Source organism: Panicum virgatum, chromosome 2N (genome assembly GCF_016808335.1).
Source record: "Panicum virgatum strain AP13 chromosome 2N, P.virgatum_v5, whole genome shotgun sequence".
In the NCBI taxonomy this organism is placed as follows: Eukaryota; Viridiplantae; Streptophyta; class Magnoliopsida; order Poales; family Poaceae; genus Panicum; species Panicum virgatum.
The window spans coordinates 11232143-11247976 of NC_053146.1; the positions used below are offsets into that span (position 1 = coordinate 11232143).

The 15834-nt window shown below is 46.1% G+C and overlaps 1 long non-coding RNA gene across 1 annotated transcript; it reads left to right on the top strand.

Moving 5' to 3' along the window:
• The first annotated feature begins 7729 nt into the window (after positions 1–7729).
• LOC120658065 lies at positions 7730–9168 on the top strand. Its single transcript, XR_005668496.1, has 2 exons — positions 7730–8707; positions 8820–9168. It is a non-coding gene; the product is annotated as an uncharacterized LOC120658065 (long non-coding RNA).
• Positions 9169–15834: the final 6666 nt, after the last annotated feature.

The following is a 15834-nucleotide window of genomic DNA, read 5'->3' on the forward strand; positions in this document are numbered from 1 at the left end:
TTTAGATCAATCTGTCTTTGAACAGTCGCCGTCTTTCGGTTTGTAGAACCCCAACTTTCGAGCTTAATCATTCATCTGCAGTTGTCACTTCAATTTGAGTGCTGCGTTTCTTTCGAGTTCTTGCTTGTGTTCTTCGTTTCGCAGGCAGGGATTAGCCTTCTCGGCGAGGTCAACCGGATTGTGACTACGGTTGATAACCAGAGGAGTTGTGGTGCTAAGATTATGGGGTTCGAGTTGCTGACTTGAAGCCAGATCAGTGTGTCGCATTCCGACCAAAACGAGAGTTATCCTTCACCTGACGGAAGATCGGGCACCCCCGTTCATATCAACAACTAGACACTCTGGCAGATATGCTTAACATAAGCATCGTCCTTCTAGGCTTCAATGATTTGGACACGCAAATCAGTGGTAAGGCTGAATTAGCACAATACCTTTGCGGTACTATTTCTAGATTAAGCCCTTTCAGATTAGAACATTGTTGGCGGCAGTTACCGCCAATACTTTACCTTCAGCATACCCGGAAATAAAGAGGAACCCATACAAATTCTGTACACTTTGCTCTCACTAATTGGATTCCACGAGTTTTGGTGAATTTCACATTGCAGGTACAAAACCATACAAAAGACACCAAAACCCCAAGAAATGGAGGACTCTTGGGCAGTGCCAGAAGACGGCCAACCTCGGCCATGCCAGGCCAGGCCCCAGCCAGCTTCGGCCAGGCCTTGGCCAGCCCGGCCAGCCAGAGGTGCCGCAAGCCGGCCAAGTGACCTGGCCCGGGCCCAGGCTCAGCCGAGCCAGCCCAGGGGAGCCGGCCGGCCCCAAGCGCGTGCCGCCCGGCATAGCCCAGGCGCCGGCCGGCACCCCTATGGCGCCGGCCGACACCTCGCGGCGCCGACCGACGCCAAACGTGTGCCCATGTGCGGACCGTGGCGGTTACGAAACCGCCACAACACCCAGGACCACGCCGAGCCATCCGATGGCCATCGTGGCGCCGCCCGGCATGCCCGAGGCGCCGCCCGGCATGGACACGTGCCGGCCGGCGCGTCCTCGGCGCCGCCTTTGCATGGCTGCCCCCCCTGCTCAGCTCAGCTATAAATAGAGGTGCTTAGGGCCTCTCAATTCAATCAAGCAGAGCTGAAGATTCACTCTCCAAGTAGTGTTAGGGAGAGTTTAGAGTAGAGAGTTGGGAGTCGAGTTGAGTCGGGATTTTTCCGAGTTCCGGAGGAGTCGCCGGATCCCTGGTAAAGCCCCTTGTATCTTTTTCCAGTTATTTTCCAATTGTAAGACTCTAGTCTTTTTATCAATATAGTTATCTCCCTTTAATTGAATATAATCGACTATTGCATTGAGGCCATACTACTTTAGTCTACTTGTTTAGAGTAAAGTCTAGTTGACCTTGGCCCCGCATTAGTGTTTGGGCCACCTCGCATAGTTCTCAGGTTCGTTCCGAACCTGAGTCAGAGAGTAGCGGGAAGGCTTCTCCTTAAACCCCTAGTGTACCTTATCTTTACTGTCTCTGACTTGGACTACGGTCTGAGGCTTGCCCTCTGTTGATCGAGAGTCGTAGGCTCATAGTCACAGCATACGGACAAGGTGTCCGGTCTTGGTTATGATCTGAGAGATGCCCACCTCACCGGTCTGGAGGTAGATAGCAGGTGGTGACAGCCCTCTAGCAGGTGGAGGTAGATAGCAGGTACCGTTGGGCCTCTGCCCGACGCGGTGCCCTGGTAAAGATGTCGATACCCTAGGAGAGGAAGATTCCATAGGCACCGGCCATGGTGACAGCACGCCGCTTGTCCTTCCTGATCTTTCTGTCCGCCATACTTCTCTGAGCACTCTATTCAGTATAGGAAGATACCCAGGAACTTAGTCAGCTCGCTGTCCTCCCAACAGCTCACTCTACTCCCCTAGGTAGGGTTATCATTATCCGTAGCATTTGCTACCTTATCCCACAAACCGATCCAGTTACCCCTGTTAAGTTAGTTGCAGTCTTTGCATAACAAACTATCTTATATGTGTTATCTCTGTATCCACATTGCTTCCCCGTGGAAAATCGATACCTTGGAATACTCCTGGGTGAAGTGCTACAGCGGTGTGATCTGTGCGCTTGCAAATCCTATCTAAGAGCAACATAGCAATACACCGTCACAAAGTCATCCTTGCTATCACACCTGAGGAATAGTTTACTATCCTGGATGTGGTGTTAAGGATTGCCAACAAACATAAAGTCTACACATCCTGGCTGCTGGTGCAGTTGCAATGAGATTTGCGACTAAGCGCATCCGCAACCACATTAGCCTTGCCGAGGTGATACTGGACCTCCAGATCATAATCCTTGATCAACTCAAGCCATCTTCTCTAGCGCATGTTCAGATCTGATTGGGTAAAGATATACTTCAGGCTTTTATGATCCTTGAAGATATTGCACTTATTGCCCAGCAGATAATGATGCCAAATCTTCAGAGTATGCACTACGGCAGCTAATTCCAGATCATGAGTAGGATAATTAGGCTCATGTGGCCTGAGCTGACGAGAAGCATATGCAATGACTTGCCGATCTTGCATTAGCATACGACCGAGACCTGTGCCAGATGCATCACAATAAACATCGAATGACTTTTCCAGATCTGGTGTTGCTAAAACTAGAGATGTAATCGGCAACTGCTTCAAAGCTTGAAATGCCGATTCACATTCTGGACTCGAGATGAATTTATTGGCTTTCTTTAGAAGTTCGGTCATCAGCTTCGCTATCTTAGAGAAATTTGGAATGAATCTCCAGTAATAGCCAGCTAGACCAAGAAACTTCTGATCTGACAAACAGATTTTTGGTGCTCCCCAATCGAGAACTTCCTGCACCTTACTGGGATCAACTGAAACTCCCGATACTGAGATGATATGGCCCAAGAAAGGATTTCCTGGAGTTAGAATTCACACTTGCTGAACTTAGTAAAAACTGATGACCACGAAGACGTTGGAGAATAATGCGAAGATACTGCTCATGGTCTTGATCATCACTACTCTGCAATCTCTGGCGGATATGTTTTATCTGAGCATCCTTCGTTTGAGACTCAAGGGGTTGGTATGCAAAGCAGTGGAAAGGTTAAGATGGGCGCCATAACTTGTGAGGTACCATCTCTAAATCGAGCATTCTCATGTCTGGTATGGCTAAAGCTTGAGGAAAAACATTCTTCAGGGTTGCCTAACAAGTAGTCTTAGCAAATCATACCCATGGAACTTAAACATCAGCACGCATCCAGTGGCACAGTCGTATGGCTCGAGTTTCCATACGATGCCCTAGGTCGCCGTACTATAGTTCGAAGGTAGTCACTGCTGTGACTGTAGTCAGCAACTTTTAGTCACTGCTGTGACTGTAGTCAGCAACTTCTTTAGAATGTTATCCACCAAATACTTATTAAGACCATAACGGGTAGAGAAGACTGACTTCAGGGTATCTTCTGCTGAGATATGGATCTAATGATACCCTGAGCAAAGATCTATCTTGGAGAAAACTGTTGCGCTTGCCAATTGATCAAACAGGATATTGATACGGGGCAAGGGATACTTGTTCTTGAGGATTACCGCATTGAGAAGACGGTAATCAACACTTATCCGAAGGGTTGGTCTTGCTTCTAGACAAGGATGGCTGGACAACCTTACAGAGAAGAACTAGGTCGGATAAAGCATTGTCTGACAACTCTTCTAGCTGGATCTCCATTTCGACTAGCTCTTGCGAAGACATAGGACAAGGTCTGAGGATATGGGCGTGGCACCAGGCTAAAGCTCGATACAGAACTCAACGTCATGATCTGGTGGAAGGACTGGTAGGTCATTAGGGAAAACATTTGGGTGTCCGCACACTACTGGGACATCTTCAAGTCTAAGCTATTCAGCTTTGGTGGTCGGAGGATTTAAGGTTCTGGGATTTACGTAGCTGCAAAACATCTACTCCATATCAAGTGGATGGTTCTGGTATTGGTGTCCAAAACAACTTGATATTTTATTAACCATCTCATACCAAGGATAAGCTTGATACCCTGGGTTGGTAACACCATAGGATTGGTCGGGGAGGTCTTCCCCCTAAAAACATCGGTACATCTTCAGCGGTAGTGGACCGAACGGTTTTAGCATGGATACCCAGGGCGGCTTTGTATCGGATTGTCCATCCCATTCCCAGAATGAGATCTATTCCTTGATGAGGCAACACTATAAGACTAGTGTGGGTACCTCCTTCCCCCTAGGACCAAAGGCAGAATCCGAACAAACTGATCACTAACAGAGGTTTCTAACAGATGAACTGATATATAGCAAAACTTCCATCCAAGGTTTCTAACGGCATACCAATTCACATAGCACAACTTCTGCTAGTGAAAGCGTGTGACGCACTGGAGTCAAACCAAGCTTTAAACATGGTGGGTGGCTATGTGGACATAGTAGCCATGATGGTCTCTCTCTGGCAGGATTAACCATGGCTGTTGTATGATTTGCACGGCTAGAATGGCTGGACAATTCCTTATCCAATGTCCCTCCCAACCGAAATTGAGAGACAGCCTGGGATTGCTGTTGACTGAAGACTGAAGAGATCTCCGCCTCTGCTGCTGAGGTGCAGGCGGCCTTTGAGTGTTCTTGCTGAAGTACTGCCTAACTAAGGTCGGATGATTATACCTTTGCGGCTGGAAAGGATGCCTATACTGAGGATGCCTCTGATATCTACCCGCCTGTCTGTCAAGCTACCATATGATCTGATCTGATCTTAGTTAGCTAACCGGCCACGGACTATTATCTACATCAGACTAACTACCAAGGTCACACTGGTCTAGGTCACAAAAGCTAGACTATTTGGTCTCAGACGGTCTACAGGTATATAAGGTACTGGTCAACTTAGGGCTCAGGCTGAGGTTCTGCCATATAAGGAAAAAGCTCTGAAATTTATAAGAAAATAGTTCAATTAAGATTTTCAAAAACCAAAAGTTTTCAGTGCAGCATTGTGACAGAGGAAAGAAAGTCAAATTTTAACTTGTCATTACATTCTGTGTTTCATGCATGCACGGTCCTATCTCGCCCTTACCAAAGGAAAGTTACCCAACTATAGGGGTAATTCGGGACTCATGTGGCAAAAACGACACTCCCCTATACTAACTGGGTACTAAGCGAATGCATACGCAGGCTTAGGATTTCTCCGATTATATAGTTTCATCTGCTACCTCAGGGATCCTATAGTCTAATGCCACACTATTAACCGGATCTATAAGTCAGTGGGCAGACACCGGTAACCCTATCAGAAAGATAGAAGGAGAAGACAAGAATAGCTATGCTGGCTAAACAGTCCACGATGCAAATGCAGCTCTGATACCCGCTGTGGCGGAACCGTCCGACTTATATTGTGGCGGGACCGTCCAACTTACCCAACTCAAATGCACCAGTCCCCTTTGGCTTCCAGTACATTTGAATCACATAAGTCAAGACGTCCATCGAGTAACCCGAAGGCACTCGATTCAAGCCAATACCCAGGATACATTTGCATCATATCTTATTCATTCAAGATTGTGGACAGTAAAGCACAATAAATGATCAACAGAGTACACAGCGGAAATAGTTAAAGATTACCTGTTCAAGTTCAGAATTAACAGCGGAAGTCTTTACAACTTATGAAGGATGAGGAAGATCAAAGGAATGTCAGCATTATTATTAAAAGAACTCTGCAGCAGACTAACGTAGATAGATAGAACAACCAATCTCCTGAGAAACCTTCACATTACCCTGATGTGAGACTTCTCCACAGCAACCTGCAGTCTGAAAAGGGTTGAACAACGAACCCTCAGTACGTGGGCGTACTGGCAAGACTAATTTCCCCTATAAGGATCTCTATCACTGATCCTGACTCCAAGGAAAAGTGCAAGCTTTTGGCTCTGGAGTTCAAAATAAAGCACTATGCACCTAACCAGTCTATTTTCAAGTTTTAGCCAAGTTTTATTCATTAACCGACTCATGTTTGCACCTGAACGTAATTCAAGCAAAGTTATCAAACAATAAGTTTATAAAGGTGCAGTAGAGCTAGTACAATTAAGATCCAATTACCCAAAACCAGATCAGTCTATGACTTCGTGAACAAGTAGTTCTATAACCGAAGAACAACACGGCGGTCCGGATCGAATATCACCATGCATGGGTAAAAACCTGATCACCCACTGTATGTGCCTCTACTTAGCCATACATCCGTCAATGCGAGGTATTCTCAGGACCGATGATGTCATATGCACTGTTCGACCATATACAATAACCTTTCCCGTCGTTACTACTAAGTTTGGACCGGGCAGTCACCCTCGGAGATATCTCGACCTTAACCCGGGCGCGACCCAAGGCATAGTCTCAATCTCTGCCTGCTCCTCCGATCACGTCCAGAGTGACCACATGACGGGCCAAACAAAGCAAACTCAGGTACATCGGCTTATGGTACCCACAAACATTAGGCCTCTCCCGAACAATCCCTTCTTTTAAGTGACGTAGAAACCATATCCAGCTTTGCTTATTTTCTCCCTCCACGAACGCAAATGCCAAAGGCAGAATCTGTTGGTTTGCATCAACTCCTATTGCAGTAAGAATTTGGCCTTCATACTTCCCAGATAGGAAGGTTCCATCGACACAAAGCAGTGGTCGGCAATACTTGAACGACTCAATACATGGGGCTAATGAGAAGAAAGCTCTTCTAAATATTCTTGGTTGACCGGGACCACCATCTATTTCTTTCAAAGCGGTGTACGTGCCCGGGTTCCGTTCCTTCAAAACATCAAGGATAACGGGCAAGTTGCTATATGATGCCTCGTAGTTTCTGTAATGCTTCTGAAGGGCAAGTTGCTTCGCCCTCCATGCTTTCTGATATGTAATTTCATACTTATATTGCCGCTCCACAGCTCTCTGAATAAATGAGCACTCCATGTCTTTCTTGCCAATTATCTCGCTGTACAGATCATTTGCAATCAGAGAGGCTGTCAAGTTATGATGTTTGCTACTAGAATTCTGTAGCGTGCAACTATGTTCCTGCACAATAGAAGCGATCCAGTGCAACTCATTCTTAGGAACAAAAGCACAAACATAAAAGGTGCATCCCGGTGCCTACACTTCACGCTGTACTTCATGTTAGATTTATGGGCTTGGCCCATATAAATAATCCTAATAAATCTCAAAGGCCCAATAGGGCTAAGAGGAGGTACACCATCTATTAGTCCCGTATTGCTAATGGATGAGGGTGTAAAGGGTTTTTCTCCCTTTAAATACGGACCACATCCCTCATGGAAAAAGTGAACCAAAGATCGCTATACGTGGAGTCCCCAAGGTTTGGGAATTCATAAGAAGATCTAATCTGAGTTAAGGTTTTGCTTCCTCTCATTGCTGCGCCGCCACTGTAGTCTTCTCCATCCCGAGCGCCGGCGTGCACCGGCGAACGGGAGAGCAGGTCTCCGAAACCGCTCGCTCTTGTGATCCTGCACCGGGAGAGGGCGAATAAGGTTTTTGGGAAGCGCTAAGCGCGACTGCTCATCTTCTTCGCCACGGCTCGTCCTCCGTCCAAGTCAGGAGCTGCGGCGTACCGTCGTCTGCAACGCCGGTTGCTGCGCTCCGTTCGAAGGACCGTCTTCGTCTCGTCTGCGCCTTTCGTCTTCCCGGCGGCTCCCGCACAGTACGTATTTTGTGATCAGATCTGTTTCATAATCATGTTTTCTGAGATCATGTTTATGATATATGTATTGTCTAGTATGTTAGAGTCATGCATGCTAGGTTTAATTCTCGTCATGATAAATCTAGTTCGGAATTTAAACTTACAGTTGTCTATTTTTGCAACAATCCAAAAACCTTATTAGAGGCAATATGTTGATTTAACAATGACTGGTTTCACTGAGTCACTGAGGCCAGAAAAGTTTACTGGCGTGAACTTTAAGATCTGGAAGTCCAAGGTTCGCCTCTGGTTTACTGCTATGCACATCTGGGACATGAGACTTGGCAAGCCTGAGGGCATACTTACTACTGAAGAGTAAAAGAAGTACAATGAGGCCAATAATCTCTTTGTCAGATGTATCATTAGCAATCTATCAGACGGATTAGTCCGTGTGTACATTGATGAGACAAAGGCGAAGACACTGTGGGATGCTCTGGTTGCAAAGTATGATGCAACAGATGCGGGCAATGAACTGTACCTCATGGAGAGTTTCCTTGACTACAGGATGGTGAATAACCGTTCTATGGTGGAACAGGCGCATGAGGTGCAGTGCATTGTCAAAGATCTTGATCTCCTTAAGTGTCCTATTCCCGACAAGTTTGTGGCTGGATGCATTATTGCAAAGTTGCCTTCCCAGTGGAGGAACTTCGCCACAACTCTGAAACACAAGAGAAAGGAGATATCAGTTGAAAATCTGATAGCGACTCTTGATGTTGAGGAGAAGGCTCGGAAGAAGGACGTGCCTGAGTAAGGAGATCAAGGCCAGTCCAGCGTCAACCTGGTCCAAAAGTTCCCACATGTCAAGGACAAAGGGAATAACAAGCCTAACAAGACCACTACCTTCAAGAAGAAGAAGAACAAGGCTTTGGAAAAGTGCTATGCATGTGGTAAGCTTGGACACTTCTCCAAGGAGTGCCCAGATCGGGCAGACCGCAGGGCCAAGAAAGCAAATGAGTCCAAGGATGTCAACATGGTGACCATAAGCAACACTGGAGATGGGTACGGTAATTTACCTACAGTTCTTTCAGTTTTTCAATCCACGAGTTGGTGGCTTGATACGGGTGCTAATGTTCATGTGTGTGCTGACATCTCTATGTTTTCTTCTTACCAGACCGTCCAGGACTTCTCCGTGCTGATGGGGAACGGTTCACATGCTTCTGTTCATGGTGTTGGCACGGTAGATCTGAAGTTTACTTCGGGAAAGATCGTGCAGTTGAGGAACGTGCAGCATGTGCCCACTATCAACAAGAATCTGGTCAGCGGGTCAGTCCTATGCAAGGATGGGTTTAAGGTAGTGTTAGAGTCCAATAAATTTGTCATGTCGAAATATGGACAATTCGTTGGTAAAGGCTATGATTGTGGAGGCTTGTTCCGCTTTTCTCTTGCTGAATTTTGTAATAAGTTGGTGAACCATATTTGTGGCAACGTTAGCGATGATGTGAGTGTTTGGCATTCATGTTTATGTCATGTTAATTTTGGTTTGATGTCTCGGCTTTCCAGTATGTGTTTAATTCCGAAATTCACCACTGCTAAAGGTTCTAAGTGCCATAGTTGTGTGCAATCAAAGCAACCTCGGAAGCCTCACAAGGCTGCTGAGGAGAGACACTTGGCACCTCTAGAACTCATACATTCTGATCTATGTGAGATGAATGGTGTGTCGACAAAAGGTGGGAAAAGATACTTCATGACGTTAATTGACAATGCGACTAGATTTTGCTATGTTTATTTGTTGCGAACTAAGGACGAAGCGTTAGACTACTTTAAAATCTATAAAGCTGAAGTTGAGAATCAACTAGAGAGAAAGATCAAGCGTCTAAGGTCAGATCGTGGTGGCGAGTATTTTCCCAAAATATTTGATGAATTCTGTGAGGAGCATGGAATTATTCATGAGAGGACGTCTCCCTATTCTCCCGAATCAAACGGGATTGCCGAGAGGAAAAACCGCACGGTGACTGACTTGGTTAACTCCATGTTAGACACAGCTGGTCTTTCTAAGGCATGGTGGGGGGGAGGCTGTATTGACTTCGTGTCATGTCTTGATTAAAGTTCCAAACAAGAATCAAGATCAAACTCCATATGAGATGTGGAATGGGAGAAAACCATCACATTCTTATCTGCGCACGTGGGGGTGCTTAGCGAAAGTTAATGTGCCTATTCCAAAGAAGCGCAAGTTGGGACCTAAGACAGTGTATTGTGTCTTTCTAGGATATGCTCAGAGGAGCATTGCTTATAGATTCTTAGTGGTTAAATCTGAGATACCAGATGTGCATGTTGATACTATTATGGAATCTCGTGATGCAACATTTTTTGAGAATATTTTTCCTATGAAAGATATGCATAGCAATTCTAGATTTCCGACAGAGATAACTCCTCAACCTGCAGTACCTATCGAGTCTTCTGAATAATTCGATGAACATGAGCATGTCCTAGAGAAGGATGACAGTGAAGCTCCTAGAAGGAGCAAGAGACAAAGGATTGTAAAAATCCTTTGGTGACGATTTCACTGTGTACCTTGTGGACAATACTCCCACGTCCATTGCAGAGGCATATGCATCTTCAGATGCAGATGATTGGAAAGAAGCAGTCCAAAGTGAGATGGACTCAATTCTTTCTAATGGAACATGGGAGCTCACTGAACGACCCTATGGTTGCAAGCCAGTAGGATGTAAGTGGATATTCAAGAAGAAGCTTAAGCCTGACGGTACTATTGACAAGTATAAGGCTCGGCTTGTTGCTAAAGGGTACACACAAAAGGAAGGCGAAGACTTCTTTGATACTTATTCATCTGTCGCTAGATTGACCACTATTCGAGTATTAATTTCCTTGGCTGCCTCATATGGTCTTATCATTCATCAGATGGATGTTAAGACAGCTTTCCTAAATGGAGAGTTGGATAAGGAGATCTACATGGATCAGCCTGATGGATTTGTAATGAAAGGTCAAGAAAACAAGGTGTGTAAGCTTTTGAAGTCTTTGTATGGGTTGAAACAAGCACCTAAGCAATGGCATGAGAAGTTCGACAGAACTTTAACTTCTGCGGGCTTTGTCATTAATGAGGCTGATAGATGTGTGTACTATCGCTATGGTGGGGGTGGAGGAGTGATATTATGCTTGTATGTGGACGACATACTGATCTTTGGCACAAACATTGATGTGATCAATGAGGTCAAGTCCTTTCTTTCAAAGAGCTTTGATATGAAGGATCTAGGAGAAGCTGATGTTATCCTTAACATCAAACTTATTAAGGTTGAGAATGAGATTACTCTTTCACAATCCCATTATGTGGAAAAGGTCTTGAGCCGTTTTGACTATATCGACAGCAAGCCTTCTCCAACACCTTATGACCCTAGTGTGATGTTGAGAAAGAACAGGAAAATTGCCAAAGATCAACTGAGATTTTCGCAGATTATTGGTTCACTCATGTACTTAGCTAGCGCAACGAGACCCGACATATCTTTTGCTGTGAGCAAATTGAGCAGGTTCATGTCAAACCCGGGTACTGATCATTGGCATGCACTTGAAAGGGTTATGCGCTATCTAGCAGGTACTATGAGTTATGGGATTCACTATTCTGGGCACCCTGCTGTGCTTGAGGGATATAGTGATTCAAACTGGATATCTGACGCTGATGAGCTATATGCCACGAGTGGGTATGTGTTTACCCTTGGAGGTGGTGCGATATCATGGAGGTCTTGCAAACAGACCATTTTGACGCGGTCAACCATGGAAGCAGAACTTACTGCTTTGGACACAGCCACTGTTGATGCAGAGTGGCTGCGTGAGCTCTTGATGGACTTGCCTGTGGTTGAGAAACCAGTGCCGGCCATCCTTATGAACTGTGACAATCAAACGGTGATAGTCAAAGTGAACAGTGCTAAGGATAATGCAAAGTCATCAAGACATGTTAAAAGACGACTGAAGTCTGTCAGGAAGTTGAGAAACTCCGGAGTGATAAGTGTGACTTATATTCAAACAGACAAAAACCTGGCAGATCCCTTTACAAATGGATTATCACGGAATGTGATAGATAGTGCATCAAGGGAGATGGGTATGAGACCCGTATAAGTTGCCACAGTGGTAACCCAACCTATGTGATCGGAGATCCCGTGAATTAGGACTTGGGGAGAACAAGCTGATGGTGAACTGAGGAGAGTAATGGTTAAACCCTCTCTAAGAAAAGATGCAATACTCTCAGTTGCTGTAGGGCAGGTTGGCTATTTGCCTTAATATGCTTCTGTTGGCTCTAAGGAGCAAAGGTGCTGTCCTACAGAGCATTCTTGAAAGAGCACACCTATATGAGTCTGACTATCTAACATCGCAGTCTGTGAGATTTGGGTGATCTCTAGTAAACTCATGAAGAGACCAGGGAGTACGACGTATATGCTCCACCCGCGGAGAAGGCTACTGGCAGCCATGTACTGGTTATGACTTTGAGTGAAACTTGTTCGCACCAAACTTGCAATTCAAGGCGTAGTCTATTGTTCAAGTTGTGGATAAGTGTAGCTTGGAGCTCTAGGTGAGAGTTCAACTTAACAGTCCTCACTAAAACACTGGTATATCAAACAGTAGTGAGAAACAGGCAAAATCTATAAATGGGTATTTGAAATCTGGTGGGGGATTGTTAGATTTATGGGCTTGGCCCATATAAATAATCCTAATAAATCTCAAAGGGCCATTAGCGCTAAGAGGAGGTACACCATTTATTAGTCCCGTATTGCTAATGGACAAGGGTGTAAGGGGGTTTTCTCCCTTTAAATACGGACCACCTCCCTCATGGAAAAAGTGAACCATAGATCACTATAGGTGGAGTCCCCAAGGTTTGGGAATTCATAAGAAGATTTAATCTGAGTTAAGGTTTTGCCTCCTCTCGTTGCTGCGCCGCCACCATAGTCTTCTCCATCCCGAGCGCCGGCGTGCACCGGCGAATGGGAGAGCAGGTCTCCGGAACCGTTCGCTCTTGTGATCCTGCACCGGAAGAGGGCGAATAATGTTTTTGGAAAGCGCTAAGCGCGACTGCTCATCTTCTTTGCCACGGCTCGTGCTCCGTCCAAGTCAGGAGCTGCGGCGTACCGTCGTCTGCAACGCCGGTTGCTGCGCTCCGTTCGAAAGACTGTCTTCGTCTCGTCTGCGCCTTTCGTCATCCCGGCGGCTCCCGCACAGTACGTATTTTGTGATCAGATATGTTTCATAATCATATTTTCTGAGATCATGTTTATGATATACGTACTGTCTAGTATGTTAGAGTCATGCATGTTAGGTTTAATTCTCGTCATGATAAATCTAGTTCGGAATTTAAACTTATAGTTGTCTATTTTTCCAACACTTCAAAGGGCTAGAGGTCTTAACATATACCTCCCTCAGTGACATTACCGCCCAACGTGAAACAACGTCCTTCAATTCTTGCTTGTTACGAAACGCTTGCTTCACCTGGATCATGGTACAACCAGACTGAAACCGAGACCTCTGCATATCCATGGCTTCCATCATTGCCAAATCGTCCCTGTTCCATTCTTCAGGAATCGGATGATTACCTTGCACATCGTCATCGTCATCCTCATCCTCATCGCCATCCTCGTCCGGAGCATCAGCCAATATTTCTTCCTCTACCATCGCTTCCCGGTCTTCCCTTTCTAGGACTTGCACAATCTCGTCCACTTCTTCACCTGCGTCTGCCTGACCTTCAACATCGTCCGGCCCCCTCCTACAATTACTTCCTTGGCCAATCTGTAGCCCCTCCATGGAAAGGTCAGCAGCAACTGAGTGTGACGACTGACGAGCTACTCTCTCCCAAACATTCGTCCCTACCATACGCCTGGACTAATATAGTCAGGGGAGCATTACTTCTCCGACACCGGTCAACCCACCTCGTCCACTGCTTTGACCGCTCAATAGTTAACAGGTCCCAAATCAAGGGCTCAACACTCTTGCAGAATAAGCAACGCACTATGACTGAATAAATATTTGGGTCCAAACTGAACATGCGCACAAACCATTTTTTCAAATCCCTAATATTTGCACGTTCAGGGTTTTCAAGGGGTACGCTCATCACTCCAAATTGACTCAAATCAACACCAATTGGACCCCGACGGACCTCTCCATTCCCATAATATACCGTTAGCTGATTATTCATAATTGATATGGTTCTTCCCGCCTACGAACAATGTGTGAGACATATTTATTAATTACCCACACTTTAAAACTTTTCATACTCAAATAAATACGAAATAATTAATATTTACGAATTATCCACATATTTTTTATTCCCTACACTTATTTACCTATGTATAATATCTCACAAAATTCAACCTACATCTACCCATCAAACTCTCTTAATCAACATTCTAAAGTAACTAAATCTATTAAAATTTCACTATCTAAATGGATTCCCTATCTAAATAGCTAAATGTAATTTCAAGTTAAAAAAAAACAAACAGCACATACCTGCCGGCCACCGGCCGACAGCCTACGCTGGCCGGCGTCCCGCGCCGCTGGCCGGCCCCTGGCCGCGGCCGTGGCTGCAGCTACCGCTGCCGCCGCCCTTAGGCCTCGCCGTCACCTCCCCTAGGCCTCGCCGCCGCCACCCTTACACCTCGCCGCCGCCCGCCTGCCCAGCGCCAGCGGCCTCGCCGTCGCCTGCCTGCCCAGCTTGCATAAGAGAGAGAGAGAGAGAACGGCAGAGAGAAGGGAGGAAGTCACGGGTGAGTCGTAGTAGAGTAGTAGTCGTCCACTGGGGAGACGACTACAGGTAGTCGTCCTACCGTTGGACGATTACTTTGAAATCGTCTAACAGGAAGACGATTTCTCTGCCACCCCGTCAAATCACTTCGGATTCATCAGTTTTCATCCGAATTCCACAGTTTTCGTCCTCTGGTAGGACGACTTCCTAGTATTCATCCTCTGGTTGGACGACTTATTGGTGTTCGTCCCCCCGCAAGATGATTACTACGTAGTCGTCCTCCCAGCGGACGAAAATGATCTAGTTTTGAAATTTTTGAATTTCAGGTGTCGGTTTTGGAATACTGGGATTTTTTTGTATTAAAAAAATTCCCCAAGGCAGACAAATATACAGAGACCAGAAGGAAAACGACATGTCTTGCTTTTTGATTGCTAGCTAGCTCCATCTATCTTGGAGAACAATAATCCTGCATTATTGGGGATCCGATCAGCATGATGAATTAACAGATGCATGCAAGCTCTAATCCTGTGGAGGTTAAATCCCTTTGGTTATTCAATCTCTGACAAAAAAAAATCATGTTCATTTAATCCCCTGAGATAATAATGCACGTGAGAGAGAGATGGGGGCGAGATTTTACCAATAGGTTTTCGGGGTGAGTGAAATATCAGGGGATTGGCCAAATTAGAGTGGATTCGGCCAGTATTAAATCCCCGAACGGGCAAACCGAAGACAAAATTTTCATCTTGAATCCGGAAAAATCCCACCCAGGGTAAAAATGGATTCAGCCCCAACACCAACCTGGTGGGTTCAAACGAACAAAGCCTCCGAGATCGGGGATGGGGCCCATTGCCATCCCTAACTCTGCTGGCTAGGCCTCCGGTTTTGATTCGGCCCAACGAGTCTTTGACACGGCCCAAAAACGATTCCGTTCAACCTCTATAAAAGTCAGACGATCCCGTTCCCATCGGTCCCATCCATCCACAGCCACCTGGTATTATAAAATGCAACCGTAGACGGACGACGCAGTTGCCTGCGGCGGCGATGACCTAGGTTTCTAGGGCTTGGCGACTTCGGCGGCGATCTGTGCCGACGAAGGTTTTCCACCGACACCAGTCCTCCTCCTCGCGTCCGGTTGAGTCGTCCTCCGCTCAGGCTGACCAAGGGACTGATCTGACTCAGTTTCCCGGCCTTGGCGGGGTATCGGCTTGATTTGCAGGAGTAGGAACAGGGGTGGGATCATGGCGGCAGATAAGAAGAGGTAGAAGAAGATCAAAGAGGGCACTTGTCCTACTTCATCGGCGGGCTCCGAGTCGGAGTGCCGCCGAGACCAATGAGTTGCTTGAGCTGGAACTGCCGCGGCTTGGGCAATGTCGCGACAGTTGGTGAACTTCGCAATCTTGCGAAGAAGTATGCCCCAACCGTGCTAAGTGTTTTAGAAACTCAGATTCAC